Consider the following 7,081-nt stretch of genomic DNA (forward strand, 5'->3'; position numbering starts at 1 on the left):
GGAATTTTTAAGAGTCCAGTTGGGAGGGCCAAAGGACGAAGAAAAAGAAGGGGAGGACAGTAAGTCCAGTGGCGAGCTGGACTCGGATTCTTCCAGAAAGGACTCTCTTTCAGAGAAAGGGGCAGCGGCTCCTAAAAGCCCTTATAAGTTGCGGAAGAGACGGGGCAAGGAGAAGTGAAGGCTGAAGGACTCTGATATGTGTCTTAAAAAAAATGTTGAATTGAGATGCTTGGGGGTATTTCTTAATAACAGCTGAATTTAAGAATTTAAAAAGACAATGATATATCTGACTCAGTTTGTAAGGGGATTAGTGGAATTAAGACTTGATGTTTATGTAAGCTGATTAGAAGATCTCCTCTCTTGGGTTTTTAGGTATTAGTGGGTATCTTTACTTTGTCCCTAGATGTAGTCCCTTATCCTATTTCTGTTGTAGTTTGTAGTATTTATAAAATTAAAACAAGACAGTATTTTCAAGCAGAGGGAGGAATTTGCCTCCTGTGTCTGAGCCTTTCATAGTCCAAAGGACTTTCACAGAGTATACCCTTCTCCACCAGATGCATAAATCTGTCTGTCTGTCTATCATCTGTCTGTCTGTCTGTCTGTCTGTCTGTCTGTCTGTCTGTCTGTCTGTCTGTCTATCTATCTGTCTATCTATCTATCTATCTATCTATCTATCTCATTCTTAACCTGCTTTTCTTCCAAGGAGTTTGGGTGCCAGACGTGGTTATGCCTCCCCTGTTTTATCCCCACAGCAGCCCTGTGAAGTTGATTAGGCTGAGAGAGGGGTTTTAACCTCAGTCTCCCCAGTCCCAGTCCAACTCTCTAATCATTATACCTCGTCCTGGGAATTCTACTAATAAATTCTGGTGTCCATGTTTTGCATATCCCATTAATTAGATGTTATGAGCTAGAGGGACTCCAGTGTGCTTGTAGCCCTGTCCTAAATGTGTTTTCCCAGAGAAAAGTCTGAGTTCAGTGGGGCCTGCTTCCAAATAGTTTCGTAGCTCAGTCCCTATGCAGAGTCGGGCATGACTTCGATGGGGTTAGGCTTGCTTAAGTTGGCATCCTTTCAGCCCATTCCTATGCATTCTTCCATATGATTTGCATGTGGTGATGATTCAGAAAGACTCACGTTCCACACGAGCATATGTAGAACTGGATTCCCGAAAGCAGACCCCAGGGACCTCTGTGTTCTTTTAAGCAGCCACTTAATTGTCCTACGTTGTGCACTCATGCCTCAAAATGGCTTCTCTGGTCTGTAAACCTTTCCTTGGTCTGGTCTAGAGATGGAAAATTTCCAGAAATTTTGAAGCTATGGGGGGAAAAACTTTTCTCCCATCCTCCTCCCCAAAAATCGAATGTTTGGGGAAAACTGAAATACATGCAGTGCTTGGTGGCCTATCAAACCTAAACTAAATTTATCCATCATTTATAATTTACTTAACATATAAAATTGCAATATTTGAAATATTTATGGTATTCAAATGTTATAAATGCCTTAGTTTCCTACAAGGAAAACTGCAAATATACCCAGTGCTTAAGAGAAAACCACAAGCTGATGCACCCTAAACTACCTTAGCCCACGTACGTTAATTTTTGCTATCTGAAAACCAGGAAAAAAATAGGAGTTAAACAGAAAACACAAGTTTTTTTTGTTATATAACATAAAATATTGTTATATTGTTCTAATCTGTTTTGATTGTTTTTAATTGTATTGTGTATTGTATCCAGCTGGTTTTATGTTGCTTTATGATGCCAAATGGCCTTGTAAGCAGAGGTCATTTCGGGGGGGAACGCGGGGGAACGCAGTTCCCCCGGGTGAGGTGCAGGGGGGCGAGGCACATGATGAAGCCCCGCCCCCCGCTTCCGGCCGCCCCGCTTCCGGCCCTCATTCAGCCAGGAGGAGGCAGGAGAAGAGGGAGGGTAAGTTGCTTCCTCCCTGCCTCTCCCCACCCCTGCCTGCCTGGGGCCAGGGAGGGCCTTCGCGGGGCTTCCTTGCACTCCCGCCGGCCTTGCAGGTCCACCGCTGGCCTTATGACACACTTCCGCTGATGTCAGGGGGTGTGGCATATGCTAATGAGTTATGCTAATGAGTTCCCCTAGCTCTTTTTCTACTAAATGACCCCTGCTTGTAAGCTGCCCTGAGCCTGCTTCGGCAGGGAGGGTGGGGTATGAATTAAATAAATAAACAAAAATATACTCTTTGGTCAGGAAAAAAAGGTCTCACAAAGGGTCAGTAACAATATCTGCGTAGCTAGAGGTAGTTCCAGCTAGATGCTGCCTACTTCCTTCTGTAGGTACTGGTTAGAGAAAGCTCAGTTCTCAGTGAAACTTTCAGAGTTTTCCTCTGAGGCTTTGGCACAGTTTCTGCCCCCACCCCCTTCTGATCTTTTTTCTCCTCCTGCAAGGTAGGGCAATAAGCTACTCGATACCCAGTCAATGGGTATCTGCGTCATGGTAGTTTGAGGGAGAGGTGAAAAGGTCAACCACAAGAGAAGAGTCGATCAAAAGGGCCACAGAAGCCATGAAAGTCGTGCATGTTGCCCTCATGAATATCGGGTATCCGTTTGGGTGCAGAAACACATCTAAGTGTTGTATACGTCTGCAGCAACAAACTTTCCACTCATTCTAAAAGATAAAATATTTAATAGGAGTTTTTCAGTACTCCCCCAAATTTCCAATTTTTCCATTGGAAAAAATGAAAGAAAGGCATGGGGGGGGGGGGAAGGATAAACGGCTGGTTGTTGTCGTCCCCCCCCCCCCAATCTTATCTGGTATTTTTCCAGGCCTGCACATCTCTAGTCTGGTCTGATCTGCTTTCCTGGGTCTCTTAACCCAAATTCTGCCAGATAACAGTTTGACAGACTACACTGGCCTGTAGCACATGGGAATAGCGGTCACAGTGGACAGATGGCTTCATTTCTCCCTTGTTTAGGCTCTAAGGCCAGGAAATTATTGGCATAAAATTTTTAGTCAAATTACTAAATGAAAGGAAATCACAGGGAATGCTTGGCAGTTGTTGGACAGGGTTTTGGGCATGCCCTCTAAACTGTCCCCTCCCCATTCATTCATTGAGTAATGACAAAGTAATTTACAGAAGTCACAAAATATGACAGCCTTTGCCCCGTGATTGCTGCAGTATCCAGTTGAATAAAGGCACGGTTTGAGTAAGGAATGGCATGCAGTGTTTTCCGCTTATTTAGGGTCGCTGGCCATACATTCATTTGTTTGATATTAGCCAGAATACCCAGCAGCGTTGTGCCGTTCCTAATAGCATGTTAACAAAGCTATCTATTATTATTTACCAGATGACCCCAGGGTCATTTGATGCAGCAGTTGAGGTCTTGATGGAATTGGGGGGTTAAGAGAGGAGGCACAGAGGTGGAGCAAAGAGCCGGGAAATGGCCAGGCGGCAGTGTGGCAAAATATTGGCTGCAGCAGGAGCAAGCTGAGCAGAAGGACAGATGGTAAGGCAGGCTTCATTACCCTTTCTTCATACAGTTAATAGAGTAGTATCTGTGCTGTGATAGTGATGAGAACACTAATGGATCTGGAACTAAGATAAACAGGGAAAGGCTGTGCCCACAGCCACCATGTATATCTGTGGCCACGGCTAAAGGCCAAATGGAGATCGATGGCTTTATATGGCTTTTTTTTAAGGCTAAGAAGTACACAGAAGTCTTTTCTGCTGCTTTTTCATGGACGAGCGTATCATGTAACTTTGCTTTAACCAACTTGTAGAGGAGGTGAATTCTTGTATGGCGCTGTGGCCGGGCAGTTCCAAAACTTGTCTGTCATTGTAAGGCGCTGTTGCTTTGATCTAGTGGCCGGGCAGTTCCAAAACTTGTCTGTCTTGTCCTAATTGGTGATAACACTGATTAGGCAGATAACCTTTCGTGCTGAAGATAAACACTTAGTAACACTTCAGACGAAACTAGTTAGAGCAAAACCAAACTAGAGAGCGGTAGCTCAGGCAGGGTGGGGAATGGATGGCTTGCTAAGTCCATCAGTTTCAGTGGACTTAGAAGGGTGTAACTCTGCATAGGACTGTACTGTGAAGATGTCCCCAGCAGACGTGGACTCACAGATGATTAGCGCAACCAGAATATATATCATTGCACCACGAAGCCTTCTGGAGCCAGTATGGCTATAGACGATGGGGCTTGGTTGGATGCCCCGTGGGTCCTCCTTTCTAGTACTGCTGGCATCAGAATACTCCAGTGCTAGAGAGAGCAAGGTGATAAGGGGAGCCCACACACCCCCGCCAAGATTGTGCTGGGTCCAGAATGGGACTGTGTCCTGCCAGGTCACTGGACACATTTGCTATACCTCTCTGCCCAAAACACCCTGTAGATACAAATGGATGAGTGGTTAAAATCCAGCAAAATTGGTGAGACCCGTTAATGTAATTAAGTCCATAGGCGAGCCTTTGCTTCCCTAGGATCAGATGAGCCTTGTAACTGCAATATTACGTTTCCTACATATTTTTAATTATTTAGCAACCAGATATCTGCCAAGGTCGCCAGGAAAGAATTGTGGAAGTTGAGGTAGGAAGTGATTAAGGCGAGGAGCAAAAAAGATTTCAGCAGAGGCCAGGTCAAGAGAAGGATGAAGTCTAGCTTTTCTGTCCATCTTTTATTTTAGGCTAAACATGCTTCCCTTTGATTTCGCCTGACCTTCCCATTGTATAGCAGCTTTGCTTCTTCACCCCTTTCTTTAAGCCTTCCCTCTGCCCTTTTAATGAGCTGCTCCCTATTCTTTGACTTCTTTTTCAATGTCAGTTTCATTTTCTTGGGCAGTTCTATAGGGAGTGCATTTTGTACACTGAATGTCATGCTCTCAGTTTTATTAATCCCCCTCCTGGTCTCTCCCAAATTGTATGGCAGAGAATTATTTTCATCCTGATAATTCTAGACTATTGTATCAGTAAATTATTGTCTCTGCTTGACCCTTACGATGCCGAGACATACAGGAAAATTCATTTGTGAAGTAAGCAAAATATCCTTCAAAAATATATTCCCACTGCAGCATGGAAAGCGAGAAACTGAAGAACAGCCCTGCAGTGCAAACGTTTGACAGAGAGCAGCGTGGTACTAGTTATTTCTTTACTGTCAGACCAACCTGTGTGTTTTAAAACAAAAAGTCTTCCATCTTTTGTCTAAAGCAAACAGGTATCAAGTTTGTATGTATTTGTTTATATTTAGCTGTAATTTCATATAATAAAAAGTGTGTGTATATGCTTAAATCTTGGTTGTATGGAGACAGCAACTGAATTCTGAATCTTTCATTTAACAAAAGGGTGTAATATCACACTAGATTAAGGCTGCAGTCATATGCACATTTATTGGGAAGCTTCTGAGTAAAAAATGCCTAGGATCAGACTTCAATACTGGCCATTCCACACAGACTAGTGCAAAAAATGCACTAGTTGGTTGTAAGAAACTCTGGGAACATGCATATAACTCGCCATGCATATGTTCACATATTTGCATTTATGCAAACATTTAGCAAGATATACTTGTTGTGTGATGCCTACAATAGTTAGGAAAAGCACAACTTTTGAAGTGGCCCTTAAAAATGTACCACATTCAAAATATCACACTTTTTGCTTAATTTTGTGCTCATTTTTACTCCAGAAGTATGCATTATAAAGATGGGAGATCACCCGTGCGGCCAGCATTCAACCACAATAGGGTAATTAAAGCTGTAACCTCTCTTGTATGTCCTTTGGCTTCTGTATGTCCTGGCCCCACTGCTGGACTTCCTGATGGCACCTGGTGTTTTTGGCCACCGTGTGACAGTGTTGGACTGGATGGGCCATTGGCCTGATCCAACATTGGCTTCTCTTATGGGGGTTGGGATTTGTCAAACCTGTGGAATGGCAGAAACCTTCCTTTTTCTTCTTTTTTTGGTTTTTTTTTCCATTTTGTGTGTGTGCGCGCACGAGCACCTGGAAAGCCTTCCTTCTGCTTTAGCAAATTACAGATTGTAGCTGATGACTACATGACAGTCTTTGACACCTAGGTTTGGCAAAGTCAGAGTAAGCTTGGCACATTCCTAGGGACCTGACCATCTTTCTTCTTCTGATCAGGCTCTCAACTGTGACTTCACATGTACTTATGACATCATATTGATGATTAGCCAGTGAACGTGCACAGCATTTTATGTGCTATTTGAGTGACGATGACAAATGCATTAGAACATTATTGTGACTAGCTGCTTTATCTGGTTGTTTGTGCCAAAAAGGACTTGCTTCTAGCTAACTAGGAAGGGAAGATCAGAAAATTGTAAACCAGAGAATTTAGTTCTTCTCTGGTGTCTTCCTCTGTTCAGGCAGTCAGTGTGCTGCAAATTACTTCACACAGGCACGTGAGGCTACGTAGACAGAAAAATGTAGCACACTGGTCAACTTTGTGGACTTGTTTGCAGGGCTTTATGAAAAGTGCTTTTCCCACTGCTGAATCATCACACTTACCTGCTGCAAATAAGACACCTTCAAATATTTATCTGTGGGGTATAGTTAATGACCAGTTTGAGGCTGTCCAGGGAAAAGTGAAATGTTTTTTAAAATTATTTCCTCTAAATCAATTACATGTTTTAGTCAATTAACGAGTGGGGAGGGATTATCCCCTCCCCCACGTTGACTCCTATATTTAAAAAGCAAGGTGGAAAAAAAACACTGTAAGAACCAGCTGAATTGCGAGCTGTCATTCGCTCAAAATCGTGCCGGACCATTCAGTCCTCCGACTTGTTTACTGGACGTCGAATGTCCATTTTCCTTTTGCGGCAATCGGTGGGCGATGCTCACAGGTCTTGACTGCCTTCCTCTGCGGCCGCCCCCCACCCCGATGAGAAAGACAGCCGAGGGCCCGTTTATCATTCGCCATCGATTGAGGCGGACTGGCCAGAGCGCGGAGGGCGTGGGCACGGGGGAGCGCGCGTGGGTTTACCCGGGGATAGCCGCGCCAGACGGTGTCCTCGCGTAACCCTCCTCTTTAAAAATCGCCACTATGTAGCCCTTGCCTTATAAAGTCAAAATGCACAATACCTTTCTGAAGAGCGGGAGAGGCCACGAGCGGCG

The 7,081-nt window shown here is 44.1% G+C and overlaps 1 protein-coding gene across 1 annotated transcript in view; it reads left to right on the forward strand.

The window, feature by feature from the left end:
• TET1 (tet methylcytosine dioxygenase 1) overlaps positions 1-7,081 on the forward strand; it is a 78,583-nt gene that overhangs the window by 5,136 nt on the left and 66,366 nt on the right. The window lies entirely within an intron of this gene.

The sequence above is a fragment of the Gekko japonicus genome, unplaced genomic scaffold, assembly GCF_001447785.1.
Source record: "Gekko japonicus isolate JY-2015 unplaced genomic scaffold, Gekko_japonicus_V1.1 scaffold1178, whole genome shotgun sequence".
Taxonomy (NCBI): domain Eukaryota; kingdom Metazoa; phylum Chordata; class Lepidosauria; order Squamata; family Gekkonidae; genus Gekko; species Gekko japonicus.